Genomic DNA, 12,921 nt, shown 5'->3' on the forward strand with positions numbered 1-12,921 from the left:
CTGATAGAGGGATGGGTATGAGTGCCTCATTGCGCTTTGGTTCCTACTCCTAATTTAGAGGACTGTTGGATTTGTACATCTTATATGAATTGCTTTGGTTTCTCTTGCTTACTCCTATTTCAGGTATTTTCCTATGCACTGAGAAATACATTTGTTATTTCTCTCTCCTTCTTCTACCAAACCGTGGTATATGATGGTTCGTTGTGAATCGTTTCTTCTGCCTCTTCACTGTGGTCAAGTCTTGAAACAATATGCTTTTAGAGAGCATTGCAGGATACTATGTGTGTGCGAATGAATGATGGTGAACCAATATTAGCCGATGCATCTCCCCAGCCATTTCTTCAGTTACGAGACTTACAATATGATATATATATTTGTTTTCTTTAGATTTGAGAATGTACGTAGTGCGGCAGGAAGGACTGATACCAACAGCTCCCATAGTCTACTCGTATTTGGTGTACCCAGGGATAAGGAATTCGTAAAGCGGTCAGTCTGATTGCTGTCATGGCTATTTCAGTTACTAATTGGGGGGGGCTGATCAGGCATTCTAGGTTCTAGTTTTTAGGACGCGTTAATGGAGCAGCTTGGTAAACTCCTTTTTAAGGGAGAGCTTTAACCTTCACCTTGCGTGTTATATTAACACAATACGTGTTGTCTTGGGGCCCCTGCATTTTCTAAATCAAGCCACTGATTTGGAGACCCAAAAGTATTTACCATTTTAATATCAATGCACAAGTTAATGGCGACAGTTATCATGTACGTGAGCTATTAAAAGAGCATGGCAGAAAAAGCAGACTTGCTTAGCGGCCTGAATCCTGTAAGTAAGGAGTAGGCCACGTAAACATTTCCACTTGTTGACCTACAACTCTAAAGCTTACTGGGACTCATGGACGAAGTTATAAAAACTGGCCATATCCCTTAAAATGGATATGGCTCCTGCTTGTACCGTGGTTTTACCTATTCTACATGTTTCCTCAATTAAATATTGTACGTTTTTAGACATTGGCTACAAACTGTGCAAAGAAACCTAAATTGCAATCTACTTTGTAATGCAAAAACTGCAACAAAAGGAAGCCTGTTTTTAATTAGACCAGCCTCATATTATATTGAAATATAAATATTTCAATCACGCCAGTAACTCTAGTGCGGCAGCGTAATTACAGAAGCTCGTCAGCATTTTAAAGCGTCAAATGAATTTTTACGTACTTATACGCCGCTGTGGGCTCGATTCACCAAATGGAGAGTTTACAGGAAAGTTGTGCTGTCAACTTACCCATTTCTCTATTCATAATGAAGGGCCAGCACTGGCGGACTTCTCAATTAATGCTGAGCTGGCCCAGTAAAGAAATCTCATAGACTTCAACGTCCACAGTTATTACCTTAACATTAGCCATCAGCAGACCTGCCCCATAACATTAATATTCTACAACGTGTCGTACCGCTGACCTCTGCTGCTTATGTATGTAACACAATGTAATAGGTGTGTGTGTGTGTGTATATGTGTATGTATATATACATAACAACCACCTAATAACTTACATTCTTAGAACAGGGAGCTTAAAAATCTGCACCTGAGACCCTATCTGTAAATTTTTCTTTAATCCAAAGTACAGGTAGGGTCTCGGGTGCATGTCTCACACACTACTGTTTACTCTCTTGGCATCCCAAATATCTCCTGAGGGGCTGGTGTACATATATGTATACATGTATGTATATGTGTTCTACAATAACCAACCCTCCGAAAGTAATCCATTAAAAAAAAACACAAAACCATAGATGTGTTTTCTTAAATATATCCATAATCCCTAAAATGCACATCGTCTATAGTACACGTTTGTAGTAGCGCTTCAAATAGTCCATTAATGATAAGTAGCTCGTTTCAGAGACCCCTTGTATGGGGGAATATTGGGTAATCTGATTATGTTTGCACAGAGCTGCAGCACTCTTCTTGATTGACGTACGTGCATGAAATTGTGTTTAGTTCGATAGAAACCAAGGCTTACTAATCTATTGGGTGTTATTTGGAAAACACTTTAGTCACAAATGCCCAGAATTCTGAAATAAATGCACTTTTTATCACGGTGACTAAGAATAGAATATTCCAGTAGAGAGAATTACCTTTTGAATGTCCGTCTCCTGTCAATCATGACACATTTTGCTAAAAGGAAGGCTGCGTGTCCCGCGTGTCTACGTACTCGAGATCACTATCCAGAACTAGAGAGAGAATGTCAAATAGCCGTAACCACAGCTCAGCTGCATACGGTGTCCTAGGGCCGTGTTAACGCATATGATGGCGGAGGGTCCCGGTTACACTTATTATTGTGTAGCATTTTACGTTTGTAAGCCATGTTAAGGGCTCTCTGCTTCCTGTTGAGTGTTGGGGGAGCCTGTCCTGTAGACTCTACAAGCCCACCTAAGTGGATAGAGTAAAACAAAATTATAACGCCTAAAAGGTACTTACTCAGATTAGAATCATTTTAATCATGTTTCTGGGTCATTGAATAGAGAATAAATATAAGGGTCTTGTTACTCGTTGGTATTTGCTATGTAAACATGCAAAGCTTTAGCTGTTCTGATGTATCTGGTAATGAGAATGTTCTTGGCCTTCTATTAATCAGTAATCACGGTTATTGCGTTCCCCGGTGGACTGTCGCTGCCACGGCATCTTCCACCCTGCCGTGTAAAATCACTTGTGTTTTGTAGACTTTGCTATGAAGTTGGGAAATGTGTGCTTTTGGCCACAGCTCTTCTACTTTGCTTTAACCCGTTTCCGCGGTAACTGGTTCTCATCAAACTAGCTTTACGGAGTTGCCTTAAACGCACGTTTGTATTGGTAGCGTGTAGTTGTGCGGAGAAACCACGGCAAAGCAATAGTTCTTCTCACCGACACACGTACTTGTGAAACGTAACAAGCAGGTTGCCCACTTCAATGCCGTCTTATTCACATCCTTATGAGTAGGCTAGTGGATTCTTTGTGGAAACAGGCCTTTAAAAGAATACAAAAAAAAAGTACCCCAAATCAACCTATTTGCTAAACGTAGGTCAGCGAACCCCTGAGGCGACACGACTGCAGATTCCAAACGATTAAAGCTGACGTTTTAGCGTAATGGTACTCCATGTAATGCAAACGTCAACTACTTTCATTAATATGCGTTTTATGCATTTAACCTGCAAATGGTTTAGCATTTTCACTATTGAGTCTGATCTAAAAAGGTTTTTTTAATGCCGCGATTGTTTATCTGATGCTGGGCCTTACCTGGTTATTTTTTGTGCCTTCTCTTTAAGATATTTCTGTATTTTAGCGCGATACCATCAGATTGTATCTTTTAACATTAACCTTTTTTTTAATATAATATAATACATTATTTAGTGCCTTATGATTCAGGTGTGACCTATTACGGATTCAAAGGGATAGCGGAGTGCCCGGGAACCAGGTTTGTCAATCATCAGATTGTTTTTAAGACGTGCTTTACTCATATAGGTATCTAGAGGCACGTTGCCCCATTTGCTTATTCCTAGAAGGACGTGCGCAGCATGGGTGCCCTTTTTAAGTTTGATCACATTGTGAAACTGATTAAATGTTCGGCTCATCGTGATTTTTATTTAATTTTTTTTTCTTAATTACCAGAAGTGCTGGTTTCCTGTACATTAATCAAAGGGTAAAGTATACAGAGTAAGAAATATCTTTAGAAATTAAACCAGAGAGTGTATCTGCTTGACTTTTCCAACTAGGAGAGATCCGCAGGATAAAGGAAAACACTTGTATGGGTCAAAAAGAAACTGCATCCCAAAGCAACACATTGTATTTTTTGACATCGTGTTTTTTAAGCAATGTTTTCACTGTGAAAGGGTATTACAGACACATTGCAGACCAACAAGGAAATATTCTCAGCTAAAATGTGTGCTTAGATCGTGACGGAAATGTTTAAGGCGTTATTGCTTCCCGTTGTGTAGCTGTGCTGCCATTCTTATCCAGAACCCGCAGGAACGCCTGCCTTAATGAGCGTTGAGAGACGTGTGTGTAAAAGATGTGTCCTTGTTTTGCTACTCAGGTACAAGTCTTGCATTAACCTCTATATCTAAACACATATATAGGATACCGTAAGAGCCCCTGGCTGTCGGGGGTTATAGGTGCATCGAGGCATCGTTTCACCCTTTCATTGCCAGAGAATTGCAGAGCAATTCACTCTGGGGGTGGTTGGGTTAAAAGCCTTGTTCCTTTCACCCTCGTGACACCAAAATAATGTTATGTGCCTTTTTTGTTAATCCTGTAACATTAAACTCTGATACAAAACTACATGTGTCTTAAGGTTGTCTTATATATCGTTTGGTTTGCAGCATGTTCCACAGAGGGATTATTTTTATATTAAACGGCACTTTTAAGTTCTTCTGTCTTTTAATGTTTGACACGTAGTAAAATGTTACTGTGACGCAGGTAAGGTAACGATACAGAAACCCATTGAGGTTGGCCCTTCAGCATGCATAGTGCAGTTATGAATGGAAATGTTCTCGTTTATGCTGATTGAATTATGCCTTCGTTTGCTGTGAGTGTACTACTTTTTAGACTTTATGCCAGTTTTAATATCTAACCCCCAGGTGTTTACCTCACCTGCAAACTCCTGTGCTAAATACAAATGCTTCAGAAAAGGGGATATTTCATTATCTGCAGCTTTTTTTGTATTTTATTTTTTTAGCAAACTGTTGGCAAGTGGCTCTTTATAGATAGCAGTAACACTTGTTGCGAGTGACACAATTGTTGTCGCTTGTCTCATAACGACCCCCAAGAACGCTCCAGATAAAATGGGCAGAAATGTATAATTTTCTTCACTTTGTGACAAGTGGGGGAACGATCTGAGCTTGTAGGTCATGTATGTAACATGTTAGAAACACTGTTAAGGATAAGGTTTAAACTCTAGAAGCTTCATCCCATAGAGGAATCGTTCTGTCCTAGAGGAGTCTCTGTTCCTAGACCAATGAAAGGTGCAGAATGCAGTCCCCGCAGGGTGTTATGAGATTATGTGTAATAATGCCGTAGACCACAAGATGGCACCATGAAAATCCCAAAAGAATAAAAGGAAAACCGATACCACAACAAGACAGGTAAACAGATGGACCAGTCAATAGGTGCAGGCCATGGCGCATAAAGGGAAATAATACCTATGTGTCTGCCTGGTGTCTTACAGAGCCTTATGGGTTAAATATAATCTGCCTTAATGTCTGGTTAAATAAATACATATCACTGTAATGACGCTGTCACCTCCCTTTGTGGATCTCCACCCAGGGGACTCTCATAGGAAGGCACCTAACTTTCTGCCATTATTGAAATTCAGTGTATGTTTGTATGGCATTTATATGGTTAATATACTATACAAATCAGCATACATGGTCGAGACTTTTGACTTTGCAACCAAATCCAGAGTTCTCTACAAACAGTACAGATGTAGTAATTGTGTTCTGGAAAACATGGCTGATGTGGAGACCCTACAAGGTCAATACTCTGTACTCCCCAAATGGCCCATCAGGTATGCAGCGTACTTTGTAGCCCAGTTGGCCAGCAGAGCGAGGTTTTGCAGAAGAGTGGCTACCACCCTGGAATACATCACTGATGGGAGATGCACAAAGCAAGGGGACTGTCTTGGCTGTCAGGATCTGCAGGGGGCTATCTGCCTCTAGTCGGAAGTCATGTTTCTACCACAGCTCTGGGCTTGCCCCTGTCCCAAGCTGTCCACCCAGGCATCGGTCAGGTCTGTTCAGGTCTACGCTCATGCGTTTGGTCCCAACAGTAACCAAGATTCACTGGGCCACAAAACATTGATTTTAAAAATGCTTAAACGAAATAGTGTAAATATTTAAACAGTTTTGCACCAAAACATTTCTGGAGTGTGATAGTCATGCCAAAAAGTAAATCTACAAATAAAATAATAACCACACCATGAAATATTATGCATCCTATGTTTAAATGTTTTCTTGCTCCACAATAAACAGAGGATATAAACTGCCAAATCCAAAAGTGGCAAAATAACATCTCCAATGAATGTTTGTGTAACAACCACTATTTTTTAATATATATATATATCTATCATGCTGCAGCACTTTTATACATTACCCCCATTAGTGTCCCAGCTCTAGGTTTTGTCAACAAACCCAAGGAAGCATTAGTCGCTTCATGCTACCATACGTGGCTACCATGCTACTTCTTAGGACCGGCTGAACTCTCTCCGAAAGATTTAACCATGTATCAAATTGCAAGAGCAAACCGGTCTTAAAAGCAGACAGCGGCCACCGGTTCTTCAAGTTCTTCTATTTTTTTGTGTGCCTAAGTTGCATCTTTTACATTGTTTGTAGAGCGCCAGCAGATTCTGTAACGCCGTGGGAGGACAGTGAAAAAGAAAATATACAATTTGACATTAAGACATATTGGTGCAGAAAGAGAAGAGGGTCTAAATGTCTACTGATAAACATCTAAATGGTCATATTTTAGGGAATTTCTTGAATAAACTACAGTTTGATATTAAAACATGGTGTTACTTGTTCTAATCAATAGAGTTTTGCCTCTGCATATGTTAAATACATATACAGTATGCAAGATGCCCCGGATATTGAAGCCAGAACTTTAGACTGTGAAACAGGACGCTTCTGCCGTTTCAATATATTGTGTATGTATATATATGTGTATGTATGTATATATATGTGTATGTATGTATATATATATCAATCACTAGTTAGAACTAAGATTCAGTTAAGAATTTTTTTGTCTGTTTTTTTAAGAGCATTTTTCAAGAAAAAGGAATGAAATGGAGTGGAATTAAAAAAGAGATTTTTCACCAGCCTGCTATATTGATTAAATGAAACGTTGCAGATAAAACCTCTCTAGATTCTCTCTAGAATCCAAAGTTTATTGCTTTAATGTTGTAAAAGTCAGTAATAGAAAAATGCTTTAAATAAAAACACGGTTTTCCTCTGTGAAGCAAACATTTGAATGGAATATGAAGGGCACTTAAATGTGTTATTCATTAAAGGCTTGGAGCATTTGTATATGTCAAATACGTACAGTTTCTCTAACTGAGTACTTTTTTTGTACTATATGTACTAATACATTTCTTTTATGGGATCACAATGATTAGAATGCCTTTTCAATATCATAGATAGATTAATAGATTTTTTTATATAAATATATATATATAAGATGTTTGCATAAATAATGCCAAGTTGACAGCTAATACTCTTGCTTGGAAAAAGTTTTGTAGATTGGCCGCTGTGTTTTCCTGATTTCCTTGATTTATAGCATTAATCCATGGATATCCAAAATGCCTTTTGCTCTGGAGAGGGTATTTATGTACATGATACCCATATTGCAAATGAATTGCCAGCAGCCTTTATGGAGCTCCATTCTATGAGTAGTTTAAACCTTGTTTTTTATGGTGATGAAAACAATATGGTTTGTCTTTTAAAAAACATGACTTAAATCAAGTTAGCAGTTGTAGCTTTAGAGATGAAATTAACACCCTGTGCCATAATGTCTTTTGGGTGGCTTAATTATTGGGCCACATAGCTGGACCCCCCCTCCCCTGATAACCTAAGCCTGATTAATACCTCCCACCCAAGCTCAAACAGAAGTGGGTTAGTGTGGGGCTCTTAATTCAGTTTATTATACCACTTACCCTTTCATTGACTTCCCTCTCAGTTACGGGCATAACATTTTTTTTTTTATGATGTCATATGGGATATGGAGAATAAATTCAGCCTCTGTAAATAAATCCTGACGTATCCTCTAGGAAATGAGGATCTGTATCGTATTGTTGGTTTATATCCATTCAGGGTGATCGTACTATCAATCAGCTTTATTAGAATTGCCCTAATTCTACCGTGCTCTGTGATTATACCCGGGTGTACCACCACCTCGGGCATTACTGAATTCATTGCTTTCAGTCTATTTTAATTGAGCAGATTCTTAAGTAGATAAAGATCAATGGCTAGCTTTCAAACCATCACAGTTTATGTTTATTCAGAGAAAAGTGAGTTAAATATATTGCACAGTAACTCTGCATGCGGTCATCATGATATTTGGCCCTTCACAATAATGGACACCGAAAATGAAGTGAATCGACTTTTTTTAATCGGATTAAAAAGAGAACGCATTAGCTTTGGAGGTGTACGGAAAGCCTTGAATTGGTTCTGTAAATTGTAATTATATATTTCCCTTTAAGATAACCCTGTATGTAGCATTTTAAATGTCCTTTGGTGGAATTGTAGGTTTTTTTTATTGTTCCCGACAATCCCAAAATAAAAGGGTAATTGTTATTCTGTGGATTACTGCTTTTATAAGGTACTATTTCCCAAGCTCCGGTGACTCTATCACAGTATACTTTTGTTGTATATCAATGCATTAGCTCGGATTATTGAATCATACAGCAATGAATGACTTGTGTACTATAGTCCTTGCCTTTGAGCTTATTTTTTTAATGTTCTCTTGATGGTGCGACTGTTCAGGACAGGACTGAGGAAGACGAGGCACAAGCATGGCCAATGGCTTTATATGACAGGCCATGTATTACGTTTTTATGCTTGCGTGTAGCTGTACAAATCCAGCCGGTGGCCGCAAGCTCCAGCACTACATGTGCACCTGGAGCAGCGGATCGAGTGCATATGAAGCAATGTCAGGCAGTGGCCCATCGGCATACCTGGGAACTCTCCGGGTTTCGTTGTTTCTCCAGGTCGACACCCAAATCCCCCAGTCCCGGGGTCCAGACACGCTCCACTGCCCACCTATTTCCCCTTTAAATTGGGGGGTTTCCCACAACATCAGCGGGCAGTCCTGTCCCCGTCCTCCAAAGGTAGACCAGAGCCCAAAAGTTCCCAGGTATGCCCATTGGGCCAGATGGCATGTCCGAGCCTGTGACTTGTTTTCATTGTGCTAGGCATCTGCTATACCGCCCAATGGGAAACCTGACTTCAGTTGCTGCGTAACAGTTCTTGGAAATAGTCGGAGTGCTGAGCTTGTCCCCCTCTGACGTCCATGTTGAGCCAGATAATATTCCGTATCACGTCACAATGGCTAATGGAAGCGTGGGATGGAAAAGGCGATCAGCCATCCAGCTGCCCCACTATGAACAAGCAGAGTAGAATTAACGTAATGAACGTCCTCTTGTGTTATGGTGTTATCTGCAGCAATTTAAACTGTAAATATTCAATCAATATGTTAGATTGGTTCCCTTTCTTCGATTCCCAGAGCACGTTGCTCCTGATAATTATCTGATCTATTGCCTTACAAATTACCTCATTAGCGAGTCAATCAATGGCTTCCACCTCCACTGCGGGAACCTGGATAAATGAAATTGAAATGTTGTCAAGTTGTATGTTTTTGGTGAGATTAGGTTACTTGAATCCTAAAAATGATCTGCGTGTGGCTTGTAATGTGCTTAGTAGTGACAAGTTTTGGGAAATAATTTGATAAATAATGTGGCCTTGAGCACACATCTGGTAAGCCAATTTCTAAAACTGAAGGTAACATTTATTTTATTTAGAGTTCATGTTTTTCAGAAAGTAAAGTTACCACAATATCTGTTACTAGCTACAGCGGGTTGTGATGCTCACACTAATGCTCATGTTTTTGGAATGGGATGTTCTACAAATCCATACAGTAAATGTGTGACGCTCAGGCATCCGCATACTCTTTGTCATGTAGTGTATCTAAACAAACATTATTTAACAGTAATTTTACTTTATAGTTTTTAGTCGAAGTTGATATTTATTGGGCCAACATAGAAACATAAGTAAAGTTACATACGCTTTTCAGAACCTTAGAGAACCTCAGAGAATTCTTCTTCATATGAGATGTAAAACTAAAGAGTGAGGAATTCTTTAATACATTTACAGAGAGAGAGCGAGGTGTGGGGGATTAACATAAAGTGATAATCCTTAGGAAATGCGGACCCATAATGCAGACAGAATGCAGATGGGATTTCCGAAGCCGGGAAAAATACTAATTAATTAACTACTTAACTGGCAATGGTCGCAGATTAAGGACATCAGAATGTTTTTTGTGAAACCCGGAGGTTTACGTGCTCCGCAGGCATGTATTCAACGTTTATTGGTACTGTTAGGGCATTAGCGAGCGAGCTGGGAACCTACACTGGGTGATCTGTTAAATGTATGGCAAATGTATGTATTGAAGACACTACCATGCACACAATTGGCAATGAGACACCATTGCCTTTAGGGCTGCGGAGGCCGCCGGGAGGCTCTAGATTTCTCTTAATAGCGATACTTACATATTTAAAGGAAAGATAAAACGAAGTTTGTTTCAGCCAGTTTATCACAAGACGAACTTTGGTTGCGTTTAATCGTATAAGTCTTTCCTCGGCTTACACGCTGTTTTCAGATTGATTTTCCTTTAGTTTTACGGGCGAGCAAGTTTACTAAATACACAGCTATAATGGAAGGAGACGCGCATGTGTCCCTATAGCCCGTGAGAAGCCTTTTGTTAATAATCTGTTGTTTGGCAATAGAAATGAACAAATCACTCATAGTCTTCCCACTGGGACCGGTGTGCATTAACAGGACAAACAGCCTTCAATTAACCGTTCGCAAAGGGGTTTTAAGCATAATTTAGTTGGATTTATCCAAGTAATAACATGGAAGGGAGCTTTGCTCATACTCATGGGAGTGCTTAACATCTCCTGGGTCACATATTCCCCATTCCGGTGCGACAAGAACATGTGGTGCCTCCACACTTTAGATTAATCAACTTACCCACCTTGAAAACATGGCAACTCCTCCTCCTGAGGCTCCAGTCTTATATAAACCCATTTAGAGCTCGCCCTGCCGTATCACACCTATTCAGCCATGCAGCTGCCTACTCTGCTGCTTCTCTGTCTTTTGGCATGGTCCAGGGGTGCCCACACTCACCAGGCAGAGGGCGAGCCATCAGAAAACTTCCAAGAGTTGCCTGCCGGTTACCTGGACTCACAAGTAAGTTAAGGATGTTGGCACACCCTTCCCAGGATCTACTTTAAAAAAGTGATCTATGTTTTATGTAATATATATACATGTATATAATTGCATTTTCACAGTTGTGAACAATAAGTTCATTATCTGAGTCCTTATTCTATATGAGGAGTAAATGGCATTTCCTACAGCATTATCTGAAAATATCCACTCTAGTATCCACCAAGTGAGCGCGGCCGCCAATCCAGCACACTACAGAACTTCATCTTGGCAGAAACAAATTGATAAATGTATTTTGTCTCATTCTTGTCTTTTTCCAGCTTTGCATATATTAAGTTTTCATGTATAGTATATATAGAGAACTGATGTGAGTTGGGAGCGAGCAGGCATTACTTTAAGTACATAAATTATCAGATGGCAGGACAAAAAAAAACATATGTTTTTAGAAAATGCAAGCAACATATTCGACAGACGATAAAAAGTATGGGAGAACAGATGAGTAAAATATATAATCCTCATGGAGGCATGTGCACCAGTTATAAAAGATATCACATGTATTGAAGAGGACAAGCCAAACACGAGGGCAAAGGTGTTATCATTTATTAGCATTATTATATTTCATTCATATACCGCCAACAAATAGTTTCATTCAGTCGCAAAATGTAATATAAACCTCTATTTTATGGAGTGCTTTTGTTAATTTTGCACCAGTTCTGAAGGCTGAGCAGGCATATGGGATCAGCAGGTGATGGAGGGATGCACAGGGAGCATGTTGCGGCCATCCACATAAAGAGTGAGCCTCTTTGGCAACCAAACAAGGATATTTTTTTGTTTCAGATGGATGAGAATCCTATGTTACAACCTATCTCTGATGAAAAAGCTGCCCTGAATGTTTTGCTGAGAACAATTCTACACAATAGACCGGCTCGGAGCTCTTTCCAGTTTCAGCCTCAGAGGTATTCATTGTTGAATAATATATTTTACTTATACGCTGTTGGTTATGCTAAACAAATGGAGTGGACGCTACATTTTACTGTCCAAGTTGCCAGTGTTTTGTGACCTCTTCGTTCAACATCTCTAATGCCTTCGCAAATAAGACCCACTTTATGCATAAACCACCTAAACTTTTTCTCAGGATCTGCATAGTGTTCCTCCCATGAACTTGTTACTCATGTTTTCAGGGTGACTCCGCTCATTCAGCCTTTTGGCTCCCTTATATCTTATTGTAAAAGATCTTCATTGGTAAACATTAACTATCAATGTATTTTAATTGGACCAAATTGATCATACGTCTCTCTAGGTTTGGAAGAGATGAACGGAGCTCAGTGGTGGGTGACAGCAGACTCCATTCACGGGGTTGGGACTCTATGGCACCACAGTTCTGGAGCATGGCCGTGCCCCAGCGATTTGGAAAAAAGAAGTGAACATTTTCTTCTCCGGAACCCAACCAGCTGCTGAACATTCCCTGCTTGGCCTGGAGAGACCGCAGTGTCTAACAATCCGATAAGCAACACAAGGAAGGCTCATTGTCACATACATCCACAATACCATGCTAACCCATTTACAGTCAAACATTTTGTAAATATATATTTATATACATATATGTGACTCGTTTAAACACTCACATCTCCCCTAGAATATAGCTTACCCTGTGTGATATAACAAAAGCTGCTTTCCCTGCAGTAAAACTTTATGTATATACGCCTTTAATGTGTATGAATGATAAGTTCTCCTGCTGACTCATTAATAAAATTCTTTATTGTTTTGATGCATTACTTGTTATTTGTTGCTGTAACAAAGGGACTAAAGTAATCATATATAAAATACAGTGATTTGTGTTGTGTGTATGACTGGGGTTTGGTCTATCATTATGATATTCATCTGTCCAAAAAAACTAGTAAAGTCAGCTGCTAGTTGCCTAAAGCAGTGGTGCACAACTCCAGTCCTCAATAGGACACCATTTTTGAATATCCA

General features: G+C 39.6%; 1 long non-coding RNA gene across 1 annotated transcript; it reads left to right on the forward strand.

The window, feature by feature from the left end:
- Nucleotides 1-10,840: 10,840 nt before the first annotated feature.
- LOC128473983 (uncharacterized) lies at nucleotides 10,841-12,715 on the forward strand. The gene is made up of 3 exons (XR_008346305.1): nucleotides 10,841-10,971; nucleotides 11,785-11,903; nucleotides 12,248-12,715. It is a non-coding gene; the product is annotated as an uncharacterized LOC128473983 (long non-coding RNA).
- The last annotated feature ends 206 nt before the right edge of the window (nucleotides 12,716-12,921 follow it).

This window comes from Spea bombifrons, chromosome 2, assembly GCF_027358695.1.
Source record: "Spea bombifrons isolate aSpeBom1 chromosome 2, aSpeBom1.2.pri, whole genome shotgun sequence".
NCBI lineage: Eukaryota > Metazoa > Chordata > Amphibia > Anura > Pelobatidae > Spea > Spea bombifrons.